The following is a 14,978-nucleotide window of genomic DNA, read 5'->3' as shown; positions in this document are numbered from 1 at the left end:
AGAGATCTGGGCCTAAATCCATCCTTTTTTTGCTCACCATGCCACTCCAGTTTGAACCTAGCCATATGCAAATCAGTCTTGTGTGCCCCATGGGAACAGTCCAGCCCGAACTGCCAAGCCTGGTCCTCCCTGGACTGGAAACAAGCAGCCAAGGACCGGTTTCGGGCTTTCAGCCTGGATAGCTTGATTCCAGTGGCGCGGAGAGCACGGGACTCACGTCTGAGCATACCCGTCACACTCAGGGTGACAATTGCAAAAACAACAGGTGATGGACAGAAGGCAGAACAATGTCATACATTCACCCCAGTGCAGAGATCTGGGCCTAAATCCATCGTTTTTTGCTCACCATGCCATTCCAGTTTGAACCCAGCCATATGCAAATCAGTCTTGACCCTGTGCCCCATGGGAACAGTCCAGCCCGAACTGCCAAGCCTGGTCCTCCCTGGACTGGAAACAAGCATCCAAGGACCGGTTTGGGGCTTTTAGCCCTCATCAGCCTGGATAGCTTGATTCCAGTGGCATGGAGAGCACGGGACTCACGTCTGAGCATACCCGTCATACTCAGGGTGACAATTGCAAAAACAACAGGTGATGGACAGAATGCAGAACAATGTCATACATTCACCCTAGTACAGACATCTGGGCCTAAATCCATCGTTTTATTTGATAACCATGCCATTCCAGTTTGAACCCAGCCATATGCAAATCAGTCTTGACCCTGTGCCCCATGGGAACAGTCCAGCCCGAACTGCCAAGCCTGGTCCTCCCTGTACTGGAAACAAGCATCCAAGGACCGGTTTCGGGCTTTTAGCCCTCATCAGCCTGGATGGCTTGGTTCCAGTGGCGTGGAGAGCACGGGACTCACGTCTGAGCATACCCGTCACACTCAGGGTGACAATTGCAAAAACAACAGGTGATGGACAGAATGCAGAACAATGTCATACATTCACCCCAGTACAGAGATCTGGGCCTAAATCCATCCTTTTTTTGCTCACCATGCCACTCCAGTTTGAACCTAGCCATATGCAAATCAGTCTTGTGTGCCCCATGGGAACAGTGCAGCCCGAACTGCCAAGCCTGGTCCTCCCTGGACTGGAAACAAGCATCCAAGGACCGGTTTCGGGCTTTCAGCCTGGATAGCTTGATTTCAGTGGCGTGGAGAGCACGGGACTCACGTCTGAGCATACCCGTCACACTCAGGGTGACAATTGCAAAAACAACAGGTGATGGACAGAATGCAGAACAATCTCATACATTCACCCCAGTACACTCAGGGTGACAATTGCAAAAACAACAGGTGATGGACAGAATGCAGAACAATGTCATACATTCACCCCAGTACAGAGATCTGGGCCTAAATCCATCGTTTTTTTTGCTAACCATGCCATTCCAGTTTGAACCCAGCCATATGCAAATCAGTATTGACCCTGTGCCCCATGGGAACAGTCCAGCCCGAACTGCCAAGCCTGGTCCTCCCTGGACTGGAAACAAGCATCCAAGAACCGGTTTCGGGCTTTCAGCCTGGAAAGCTTGATTCCAGTGGCGTGGAGAACACGGGACTCACGTCTGAGCATACCCGTCACACTCAGGGTGACAATTGCAAAAACAACAGGTGATGGACAGAATGCAGAACCATGTCATACATTCACCCCAGTACAGAGATCTGGGCCTAAATCCATTGTGTTTTTTGCTCACCATGCCATTCCAGTTTGAACCCAGCCATATGCAAATCAGTCTTGACCCTGTGCCCCATGGGAACAGTCCAGCCCGAACTGCCAAGCCTGGTCCTCCCTGGACTGGAAACAAGCATCCAAGGACCGGTTTCGGGCTTTAAGCCCTCATCAGCCTGGATAGCTTGATTCCAGTGGCATGGAGAGCACGGGACTCACGTCTGAGCATACCCGTCACACTCAGGGTGACAATTGCAAAAACAACAGGTGATGGACAGAATGCAGAACAATGTCATACATTCACCCCAGTAGAGAGATCTGGGCCTAAATCCATCGTTTTTTTGCTCACCATGCCATTCCAGTTTGAACCCAGCCATATGCAAATCAGTCTTGACCCTGTGCCCCATGGGAACAGTCCAGCCCGAACTGCCACGCCTGGTCCTCCCTGGACTGAAAACAATCATCCAAGGACCGGTTTCGGGCTTTCAGCCCTCATCAGCCTGGATGGCTTGATTCCAGTGGCGTGGAGAGCACGGGACTCACGTCTGAGCATACCCGTCACACTCAGGGTGACAATTGCAAAAACAACAGGTGATGGACAGAATGCAGAACAATGTCATACATTCACCCCAGTACAGAGATCTGGGCCTAAATCCATCCTTTTTTTGCTCACCATGCCACTCCAGTTTGAACCTAGCCATATGCAAATCAGTCTTGTGTGCCCCATGGGAACAGTCCAGCCCGAACTGCCAAGCCTGGTCCTCCCTGGACTGGAAACAAGCAGCCAAGGACCGGTTTCGGGCTTTCAGCCTGGATAGCTTGATTCCAGTGGCGTGGAGAGCACGGGACTCACGTCTGAGCATACTCGTCACACTCAGGGTGACAATTGCAAAAACAACAGGTGATGGACAGAATGCAGAACAATGTCATACATTCACCCCAGTACAGAGATCTGGGCCTAAATCCATCCTTTTTTTGCTCACCATGCCATTCCAGTTTGAACCTAGCCATATGCAAATCAGTCTTGACCCTGTGCCCCATGGGAACAGTCCAGCCCGAACTGCCAAGCCTGGTCCTCCCTGGACTGGAAACAAGCTTCCAAGGACCGGTTTAGGGCTTTCAGCCCCCATCAGCCCCCATCAGCCTGGATGGCTTGATTCCAGTGGCGTGGAGAGCACGGGACTCACGTCTGAGCATACCCGTCACACTCAGGGTGACAATTGCAAAAACAACAGGTGATGGACAGAATGCAGAACAATGTCATACATTCACCCCAGTACAGAGATCTGGGCCTAAATCCAACCTTTTTTTGCTCACCATGGCATTCCAGTTTGAACCCAGCCATATGCAAATCAGTCTTGACCCTGTGCCCCATGGGAACAGTCCAGCCCGAACTGCCAAGCCTGGTCCTCCCTGGACTGGAAACAAGCATCCAAGGACCGGTTTCGGGCTTTCAGCCTGGATAGCTTGATTCCAGTGGCGTGGAGAGCACGGGACTCACGTCTGAGCATACCCGTCACACTCAGGGTGACAATTGCAAAAACAACAGGTGATGGACAGAATGCAGAACAATGTCATACATTCACCCCAGTACAGAGATCTGGGCCTAAATCTATCATTTTTTTGCTCACCATGCCATTCCAGTTTGAACCCAGCCATATGCAAATCAGTCTTAACCCTGTGCCCCATGGGAACAGTCCAGCCCCAACTGCCAAGCCTGGTCCTCCCTGGACTGGAAACAAGCATCCAAGGACCGGATTCGGGCTTTCAGCCCTCATCAGCCTGGATAGCTTGATTCCAGTGGCATGGAGAGCACGGGTCTCACGTCTGAGCATACCCGTCACACTCAAGGTGATAATTGCAAAAACAACAGGTGATGGACAGAATGCAGAACAATGTCATACATTCACCCCAGTACAGAGATCTGGGCCTAAATCCATTGTGTTTTTTGCTCACCATGCCATTCCAGTTTGAACCCAGCCATATGCAATTCAGTCTTGACCCTGTGCCCCATGGGAACAGTCCAGCCCGAACTGCCAAGCCTGGTCCTCCCTGGACTGGAAACAAGCATCCAAGGACCGGTTTCGGGTTTTCAGCCTGGATAGCTTGATTCCAGTGGCGTGGAGAGCACGGGACTCACGTCTGAGCATACCCGTCACACTCAGGGTGCCAATTGCAAAAACAACAGGTGATGGACAGAATGCAGAACCATGTCATACATTCACCCCAGTACAGAGATCTGGGCCTAAATCCATTGTGTTTTTTGCTCACCATGCCATTCCAGTTTGAACCCAGCCATATGCAATTCAGTCTTGACCCTGTGCCCCATGGGAACAGTCCAGCCCGAACTGCCAAGCCTGGTCCTCCCTGGACTGGAAACAAGCATCCAAGGACCGGTTCCGGGCTTTCAGCCCTCATCAGCCTGGATAGCTTGATTCCAGTGGCATGGAGAGCACGGGTCTCACGTCTGAGCATACCCGTCACACTCAAGGTGATAATTGCAAAAACAACAGGTGATGGACAGAATGCAGAACAATGTCATACATTCACCCCAGTACAGAAATCTGGGCCTAAATCCATCGTTTTTTTGCTCACCATGCCATTCCAGTTTAAACCCAGCCATATGCAAATCAGTCTTGACCCTGTGCCCCATGGGAACAATCCAGCCCGAACTGCCAAGCCTGGTCCTCCCTGGACTGGAAACAAGCATCCAAGGACCGGTTTCGGGCTTTTAGCCCTCATCAGCCTGGATAGCTTGATTCCAGTGGCATGGAGAGCACGGGACTCACGTCTGAGCATACCCGTCACACTCAGGGTGACAATTGCAAAAACAACAGGTGATGGACAGAATGCAGACCAATGTCATACATTCACCCCAGTACAGAGATCTGGGCCTAAATCCATCGTTTTATTTGCTAACCATGCCATTCCAGTTTGAACCCAGCCATATGCAAATCAGTCTTGACCCTGTGCCCCATGGGAACAGTCCAGCCCGAACTGCCAAGCCTGGTCCTCCCTGGACTGGAAACAAGCATCCAAGGACCGGTTTCGGGCTTTCAGCCTGGATAGCTTGATTCCAGTGGCGTGGAGAGCTAGGGAATCACGTCTGAGCATACCCGTCACACTCAGGGTGACAATTGCAAAAACAACAGGTGATGGACAGAATGCAGAACAATATCATACATTCACCCCAGTACAGGGATCTGGGCCTAAATCCATTGTTTTTTTGCTCACCATGCCATTCCAGTTTGAACCCAGCCATAGGCAAATCAGTATTGACCCTGTGCCCCATGGGAACAGTTCAGCCCGAACTGCCAAGCCTGGTCCTCCCTGGACTGGAAACAAGCATCCAAGGACCGGTTTCGGGCTTTCAGCCCTCATCAGCCTGGATAGCTTGATTCCAGTGGCGTGGAGAGCACAGCACTCACGTCTGAGCAAACCCGTCACACTCAGGGTGACAATTGCAAAAACAACAGGTGATGGACAGAATGCAGAACAATGTCATACATTCACCCCAGTACACTCAGGGTGACAATTGCAAAAACAACAGGTGATGGACAGAATGCAGAACAATGTCATACATTCACCCCAGTACAGAGATCTGGGCCTAAATCCATCGTTTTTTTTGCTCACCATGCCATTCCAGTTTGCACCTAGCCATATGCAAATCAATCTTGACCCTGTGCCTCATGGGAACAGTCCAGCCCGAACTGCCAAGCCTGGTCCTCCCTGGACTGGAAACAAGCATCCAAGGACCGGTTTCGGGCTTTAAGCCCTCATCAGCCTGGATAGCTTGATTCCAGTGGCATGGAGAGTATGGGACTCACGTCTGAGCATACCCGTCACACTCAGGGTGACAATTGGAAAAACAACAGGTGATGGACAGAATGCAGAACAATATCATACATTCACCCCAGTACAGAGATCTGGGCCTAAATCCATCATTTTTTTGCTCACCATGCCATTCCAGTTTGAACCCAGCCAAATGCAAATCAGTCTTGACCCTGTGCCCCATGGGAACAGTCCAGCCCGAACTGCCAAGCCTGGTCCTCCCTGGACTGGAAACAAGCATCCAAGAACTGGTTTCGGGCTTTCAGCCCTCATCAGCATGGATAGCTTGATTCCAGTGGCGTGGAGAGCACGGGACTCACGTCTGAGCATACTCGTCACACTCAGGGTGACAATTGCAAAAACAACAGGTGATGGACAGAATGCAGAACAATGTCATACATTCACCCCAGTACAGAGATCTGGGCCTAAATCCATCCTTTTTTTGCTCACCATGCCATTCCAGTTTGAACCTAGCCATATGCAAATCAGTCTTGACCCTGTGCCCCATGGGAACAGTCCAGCCCGAACTGCCAAGCCTGGTCCTCCCTGGACTGGAAACAAGGATCCAAGGACCGGTTTCGGGCTTTCAGCCTGGATAGCTTGATTCCAGTGGCGTGGAGAGCACGGGACTCACGTCTGAGCATACCCGTCACACTCAGGGTGACAATTGCAAAAACAACAGGTGATGGACAGAATGCAGAACCATGTCATACATTCACCCCAGTACAGAGATCTGGGCCTAAATCCATTGTGTTTTTTGCTCACCATGCCATTCCAGTTTGAACCCAGCCATATGCAAATCAGTCTTGACCCTGTGCCCCATGGGAACAGTCCAGCCCGAACTGCCAAGCCTGGTCCTCCCTGGACTGGAAACAAGCATCCAAGGACCGGTTTCGGGCTTTAAGCCCTCATCAGCCTGGATAGCTTGATTCCAGTGGCATGGAGAGCACGGGACTCACGTCTGAGCATACCCGTCACACTCAGGGTGACAATTGCAAAAACAACAGGTGATGGACAGAATGCAGAACAATGTCATACATTCACCCCAGTACAGAGATCTGGGCCTAAATCCATCGTTTTTTTGCTCACCATGCAATTCCAGTTTGAACCCAGCCATATGCAAATCAGTCTTGACCCTGTGCCCCATGGGAACAGTCCAGCCCGAACTGCCACGCCTGGTCCTCCCTGGACTGGAAACAATCATCCAAGGACCTGTTTCGGGCTTTCAGCCCTCATCAGCTTGGATGGCTTGATTCCAGTGGCGTGGAGAGCACGGGACTCACGTCTGAGCATACCCGTCACACTCAGGGTGACAATTGCAAAAACAACAGGTGATGGACAGAATGCAGAACAATGTCATACATTCACCCCAGTACAGAGATCTGGGCCTAAATCCATCCTTGTTTTGCTCACCATGCCATTCCAGTTAGAACCTAGCCATATGCAAATCAGTCTTGACCCTGTGCCCCATGGGAACAGTCCAGCCCGAACTGCCAAGCCTGGTCCTCCCTGGACTGGAAACAAGCTTCCAAGGACCGGTTTCGGGCTTTCAGCCTGGATAGCTTGATTCCAGTGGCGTGGAGAGCACGGGACTCACGTCTGAGCATACCCGTCACACTCAGGGTGACAATTGCAAAAACAACAGGTGATGGACAGAAGGCAGAACAATGTCATACATTCACCCCAGTACAGAGATCTGGGCCTAAATCCATCGTTTTTTGCTCACCATGCCATTCCAGTTTGAACCCAGCCATATGCAAATCAGTCTTGACCCTGTGCCCCATGGGAACAGTCCAGCCCGAACTGCCAAGCCTGGTCCTCCATGGACTGGAAACAAGCATCCAAGGACCGGTTTCGGGCTTTCAGCCCTCATCAGCCTGGATAGCTTGATTCCAGTGGCATGGAGAGCACGGGTCTCACGTCTGAGCATACCCGTCACACCCAGGGTGACAATTGCAAAAACAACAGGTGATGGACAGAATGCAGAACTATGTCATACATTCACCCCAGTACAGAGATCTGGGCCTAAATCCATCGTTTTTTTGCTCACCATGCCATTCCAGTTTAAACCCAGCCATATGCAAATCAGTCTTGACCCTGTGCCCCATGGGAACAATCCAGCCCGAACTGCCAAGCCTGGTCCTCCCTGGGCTGGAAACAAGCATCCAAGGACCGGTTTCGGGCTTTTAGCCCTCATCAGCCTGGATAGCTTGATTCCAGTGGCATGGAGAGCACGAGACTCACGTCTGAGCATACCCATCACACTCAGGGTGACAATTTAAAAAACAACAGGTGATGGACAGAATGCAGAACAATGTCATACATTCACCCCAGTACAGAGATCTGGGCCTAAATCCATCGTTTTATTTGCTAACCATGCCATTCCAGTTTGAACCCAGCCATATGCAAATCAGTCTTGACCCTGTGCCCCATGGGAACAGTCCAGCCCGAACTGCAGAGCCTGGTCCTCCCTGGACCGGAAACAAGCATCCAAGGACCGGTTTTGGGCTTTCAGCCTGGATAGCTTGATTCCAGTGGCGTGGAGAGCATGGGACTCACGTCTGAGCATACCCGTCACACTCAGGGTGACAATTGCAAAAACAACAGGTGATGGACAGAATGCAGAACAATGTCATACATTCACCCCAGTACAGGGATCTGGGCCTAAATCCATTGTTTTTTTGCTCACCATGCCATTCCAGTTTGAACCCAGCCATATGCAAATCAGTATTGACCCTGTGCCCCATGGGAACAGTCCAGCCCGAACTGCCAAGCCTGGTCCTCCCTGGACTGGAAACAAGCATCCAAGGACCGGTTTCGGGCTTTCTGCCCTCATCAGCCTGGATAGCTTGATTCCAGTGGCGTGGAGAGCACAGGACTCACGTCTGAGCATACCCGTCACACTCAGGGTGACAATTGCAAAAACAACAGGTGATGGACAGAATGCAGAACAATGTCATACATTCACCCCAGTACACTCAGGGTGACAATTGCAAAAACAACAGGTGATGGACAGAATGCAGAACAATGTCATACATTCACCCCAGTACAGAGATCTGGGCCTAAATCCATCGTTTTTTTTGCTAACCATGCCATTCCAGTTTGAACCCAGCCATATGCAAATCAGTCTTGACCCTGTGCCCCATGGGAACAGTCCAGCCCGAACTGCCAAGCCTGGTCCTCCCTGGACTGGAAACAAGCATCCAAGGACCGGTTTCTGGATTTCAGCCTGGATAGCTTGATTCCAGTGGCGTGGAGAGCACGGGACTCACGCCTGAGCATACCCGTCACACTCAGGGTGACAATTGCAAAAACAACAGGTGATGGACAGAATGCAGAACAATGTAATACATTCACCCCAGTACAGAGATCCGGGCCTAAATCCATTCTTTTTTTGCTCACCATGCCATTCCAGTTTGAACCCAGCCATATGCAAATCAGTCTTGACCCTGTGCCCCATGGGAACAGTCAAGCCCGAACTGCCAAGCCTGGTCCTCCCTGGACTGGAAACAAGGATCCAAGGACCGGTTTCGGGCTTTCAGCCTGGATAGCTTGATTCCAGTGGCGTGGAGAGCACGGGAGTCACGTCTGAGCATACCCGTCACACTCAGGGTGACAATTGCAAAAACAACAGGTGATGGACAGAATGCAGAACAATCTCATACATTCACCCCAGTACACTCAGGGTGACAATTGCAAAAACAACAGGTGATGGACAGAATGCAGAACAATGTCATACATTCACCCCAGTACAGAGATCTGGGCCTAAATCCATCGTTTTTTTTGCTAACCATGCCATTCCAGTTTGAACCCAGCCATATGCAAATCAGTATTGACCCTGTGCCCCATGGGAACAGTCCAGCCCGAACTGCCAAGCCTGGTCCTCCCTGGACTGGAAACAAGCATCCAAGGACCGGTTTCGGGCTTTCTGCCCTCATCAGCCTGGATAGCTTGATTCCAGTGGCGTGGAGAGCACAGGACTCACGTCTGAGCATACCCGTCAGACTCAGGGTGACAATTGCAAAAACAACAGGTGATGGACAGAATGCAGAACAATGTCATACATTCACCCCAGTACACTCAGGGTGACAATTGCAAAAACAACAGGTGATGGACAGAATGCAGAACAATGTCATACATTCACCCCAGTACAGAGATCTGGGCCTAAATCCATCGTTTTTTTTGCTAACCATGCCATTCCAGTTTGAACCCAGCCATATGCAAATCAGTCTTGACCCTGTGCCCCATGGGAACAGTCCAGCCCGAACTGCCAAGCCTGGTCCTCCCTGGACTGGAAACAAGCATCCAAGGACCGGTTTCTGGATTTCAGCCTGGATAGCTTGATTCCAGTGGCGTGGAGAGCACGGGACTCACGCCTGAGCATACCCGTCACACTCAGGGTGACAATTGCAAAAACAACAGGTGATGGACAGAATGCAGAACAATGTAATACATTCACCCCAGTACAGAGATCCGGGCCTAAATCCATTCTTTTTTTGCTCACCATGCCATTCCAGTTTGAACCCAGCCATATGCAAATCAGTCTTGACCCTGTGCCCCATGGGAACAGTCAAGCCCGAACTGCCAAGCCTGGTCCTCCCTGGACTGGAAACAAGGATCCAAGGACCGGTTTCGGGCTTTCAGCCTGGATAGCTTGATTCCAGTGGCGTGGAGAGCACGGGACTCACGTCTGAGCATACCCGTCACACTCAGGGTGACAATTGCAAAAACAACAGGTGATGGACAGAATGCAGAACAATCTCATACATTCACCCCAGTACACTCAGGGTGACAATTGCAAAAACAACAGGTGATGGACAGAATGCAGAACAATGTCATACATTCACCCCAGTACAGAGATCTGGGCCTAAATCCATCGTTTTTTTTGCTAACCATGCCATTCCAGTTTGAACCCAGCCATATGCAAATCAGTCTTGACCCTGTGCCCCATGGGAACAGTCCAGCCCGAACTGCCAAGCCTGGTCCTCCCTGGACTGGAAACAAGCATCCAAGAACCGGTTTCGGGCTTTCAGCCTGGAAAGCTTGATTCCAGTGGCGTGGAGAGCACGGGACTCACGTCTGAGCATACCCGTCACACTCAGGGTGACAATTGCAAAAACAACAGGTGATGGACAGAATGCAGAACCATGTCATACATTCACCGCAGTACAGAGATCTGGGCCTAAATCCATTGTGTTTTTTGCTCACCATGCCATTCCAGTTTGAACCCAGCCATATGCAAATCAGTCTTGACCCTGTGCCCCATGGGAACAGTCCAGCCCGAACTGCCAAGCCTGGTCCTCCCTGGACTGGAAACAAGCATCCAAGAACCGGTTTCGGGCTTTCAGCCTGGAAAGCTTGATTCCAGTGGCGTGGAGAGCACGGGACTCACGTCTGAGCATACCCGTCACACTCAGGGTGACAATTGCAAAAACAACAGGTGATGGACAGAATGCAGAACCATGTCATACATTCACCGCAGTACAGAGATCTGGGCCTAAATCCATTGTGTTTTTTGCTCACCATGCCATTCCAGTTTGAACCCAGCCATATGCAAATCAGTCTTGACCCTGTGCCCCATGGGAACAGTCCAGCCCGAACTGCCACGCCTGGTCCTCCCTGGACTGGAAACAATCATCCAAGGACCGGTTTCGGGCTTTCAGCCCTCATCAGCCTGGATGGCTTGATTCCAGTGGCGTGGAGAGCACGGGACTCACGTCTGAGCATACCCGTCACACTCAGGGTGACAATTGCAAAAACAACAGGTGATGGACAGAATGCAGAACAATGTCATACGTTCACCCCAGTACAGAGATCTGGCCCTAAATCCGTCCTTGTTTTGCTCACCATGCCATTCCAGTTTGAACCTAGCCATATGCAAATCAGTCTTGTGTGCCCCATGGGAACAGTCCAGCCCGAACTGCCAAGCCTGGTCCTCCCTGGACTGGAAACAAGCAGCCAAGGACCGGTTTCGGGCTTTCAGCCTGGATAGCTTGATTCCAGTGGCGTGGAGAGCACGGGACTCACGTCTGAGCATACCCGTCACACTCAGGGTGACAATTGCAAAAACAACAGGTGATGGACAGAATGCAGAACAATGTCATACATTCACCCCAGTACAGAGATCTGGGCCTAAATCCATCCTTTTTTTGCTCACCATGCCACTCCAGTTTGAACCTAGCCATATGCAAATCAGTCTTGTGTGCCCCATGGGAACAGTCCAGCCCGAACTGCCAAGCCTGGTCCTCCCTGGACTGGAAACAAGCAGCCAAGGACCGGTTTCGGGCTTTCAGCCTGGATAGCTTGATTCCAGTGGCGTGGAGAGCACGGGACTCACGTCTGAGCATACCCGTCACACTCAGGGTGACAATTGCAAAAACAACAGGTGATGGACAGAATGCAGAACAATGTCATACATTCACCCCAGTACAGAGATCTGGGCCTAAATCTATCATTTTTTTGCTCACCATGCCATTCCAGTTTGAACCCAGCCATATGCAAATCAGTCTTGACTCTGTGCCCCATGGGAACAGTCCAGCCCGAACTGCCAAACCTGGTCCTCCCTGGACTGGAAACAAGCATCCAAGGACCGGTTTCGGGTTTTCAGCCTGGATAGCTTGATTCCAGTGGCGTGGAGAGCACGGGACTCACGTCTGAGCATACCCGTCACACTCAGGATGACAATTGCAAAAACAACAGGTGATGGACAGAAGGCAGAACAGTGTCATACATTCACCCCAGTACAGAGATCTGGGCCTAAATCCATCGTTTTTTGCTCACCATGCCATTCCAGTTTGAACCCAGCCATATGCAAATCAGTCTTGACCCTGTGCCCCATGGGAACAGTCCAGCCCGAACTGCCAAGCCTGGTCCTCCCTGGACTGGAAACAAGCATCCAAGGACCGGTTTGGGGCTTTTAGCCCTCATCAGCCTGGATAGCTTGATTCCAGTGGCATGGAGAGCACGGGACTCACGTCTGAGCATACCCGTCATGCTCAGGGTGACAATTGCAAAAACAACAGGTGATGGACAGAATGCAGAACAATGTCATACATTCACCCTAGTACAGACATCTGGGCCTAAATCCATCGTTTTATTTGATAACCATGCCATTCCAGTTTGAACCCAGCCATATGCAAATCAGTCTTGACCCTGTGCCCCATGGGAACAGTCCAGCCCGAACTGCCAAGCCTGGTCCTCCCTGGACTGGAAACAAGCATCCAAGGACCGGTTTCGGGCTTTTAGCCCTCATCAGCCTGGATAGCTTGATTCCAGTGGCATGGAGAGCACGGGACTCACGTCTGAGCATACCCGTCACACTCAGGGTGACAATTGCAAAAACAACAGGTGATGGACAGAATGCAGAACAATGTCATACATTCACCCCAGTACACTCAGGGTGACAATTGCAAAAACAACAGGTGATGGACAGAATGCAGAACAATGTCATACATTCACCCCAGTACAGAGATCTGGGCCTAAATCCATCGTTTTTTTTGCTAACCATGCCATTCCAGTTTGAATCCAGCCATATGCAAATCAGTCTTGACCCTGTGCCCCATGGGAACAGTCCAGCCCGAACTGCCAAGCCTGGTCCTCCCTGGACTGGAAACAAGCATCCAAGGACCGGTTTCGGGCTTTCAGCCTGGATAGCTTGATTCCAGTGGCGTGGAGAGCACGGGACTCACGTCTGAGCATACCCGTCACACTCAGGGTGACAATTGCAAAAACAACAGGTGATGGACAGAATGCAGAACAATGTCATACATTCACCCCAGTACAGAGATCTGTGCCTAAATCCATCTTTTTTTTGCTAACCATGCCATTCCAGTTTGAACCCAGCCATATGCAAATCAGTCTTGACCCTGATCCCCGTGGGAACAGTCCAGCCCGAACTGCCAAGCCTGGTCCTCCCTGGACTGGAAACAAGCATCCAAGGACCGGTTTCGGGCTTTCAGCCTGGATAGCTTGATTCCAGTGGCGTGGAGAGCACGGGACTCACGTCTGAGCATACCCGTCACACTCAGGGTGACAATTGCAAAAACAACAGGTGATGGACAGTATGCAGAACAATGTCATACATTCACCCCAGTACAGAGATCTGGTTCTAAATCCATTGTTTTTTTGCTCACCATGCCATTCCAGTTTGAACCCAGCCATATGCAAATCAGTCTTGACCCTGTGCCCCATGGGAACAGTCCAGCCCGAACCGCCAAGCCTGGTCATCCCTGGACTGGAAACAAGCATCCAAGGACCGGTTTCGGGCCTTCAACCCTCATCAGCCTGGATAGCTTGATTCCCGTGGCGTGGAGAGCACAGGACTCACGTTTGAGCATACCCGTCACACTCAGGGTGACAATTGCAAAAACAACAGGTGATGGACAGAATGCAGAACAATGTCATACATTCACCCCAGTACAGAGATCTGGGCCTAAATCCATCCTTTTTTGCTCACCATGCCATTCCAGTTTGCACCTAGCCATATGCAAATCAGTCTTGACCCTGTGCCCCATGGGAACAGTCCAGCCCGAACTGCCAAGCCTGGTCCTCCCTGGACTGGAAACAAGCTTCCAAGGACCGGTTTCGGGCTTCCAGCCTGGATAGCTTGATTCCAGTGGCGTGGAGAGCACGGGACTCACGTCTGAGCATACCCGTCACACTCAGGGTGACAATTGCAAAAACAACAGGTGATGGACAGAAGGCAGAACAATGTCATACATTCACCCCAGTACAGAGATCTGGGCCTAAATCCATCCTTTTTTGCTCACCATGCCATTCCAGTTTGAACCCAGCCATATGCAAATCAGTCTTGACCCTGTGCCCCATGGGAACAGTCCAGCCCGAACTGCCAAGCCTGGTCCTCCCTGGACTGGAAACAAGCATCCAAGGACCGGTTTGGGGCTTTTAGCCCTCATCAGCCTGGATAGCTTGATTCCAGTGGCATGGAGAGCACGGGACTCACGTCTGAGCATACCCGTCACACTCAGGGTGACAATTGCAAAAACAACAGGTGATGGACAGAATGCAGAACAATGTCATACATTCACCCCAGTACAGAGATCTGGGCCTAAATCCATCGTTTTATTTGATAACCATGCCATTCCAGTTTGAACCCAGCCATATGCAAATCAGTCTTGACCCTGTGCCCCATGGGAACAGTCCAGCCCGATCTGCCAAGCCTGGTCCTCCCTGCACTGGAAACAAGCATCCAAGGACCGGTTTCGGGCTTTTAGCCCTCATCAGCCTGGATAGCTTGATTCCAGTGGCATGGAGAGCACGGGACTCACGTCTGAGCATACCCGTCACACTCAGGGTGACAATTGCAAAAACAACAGGTGATGGACAGAATGCAGAACAATGTCATACATTCACCCCAGTACAGAGATCTGGGCCCAAATCCATCGTTTTATTTGCTAACCATGCCATTCCAGTTTGAACCCAGCCATATGCAAATCAGTCTTGTCGCTGTGCCCCATG

The sequence above is a fragment of the Lissotriton helveticus genome, chromosome 3_1 (assembly GCF_964261635.1).
Source record: "Lissotriton helveticus chromosome 3_1, aLisHel1.1, whole genome shotgun sequence".
Taxonomy (NCBI): Eukaryota; Metazoa; Chordata; class Amphibia; order Caudata; family Salamandridae; genus Lissotriton; species Lissotriton helveticus.
Note: the sequence above shows the minus strand (reverse complement) of the source record.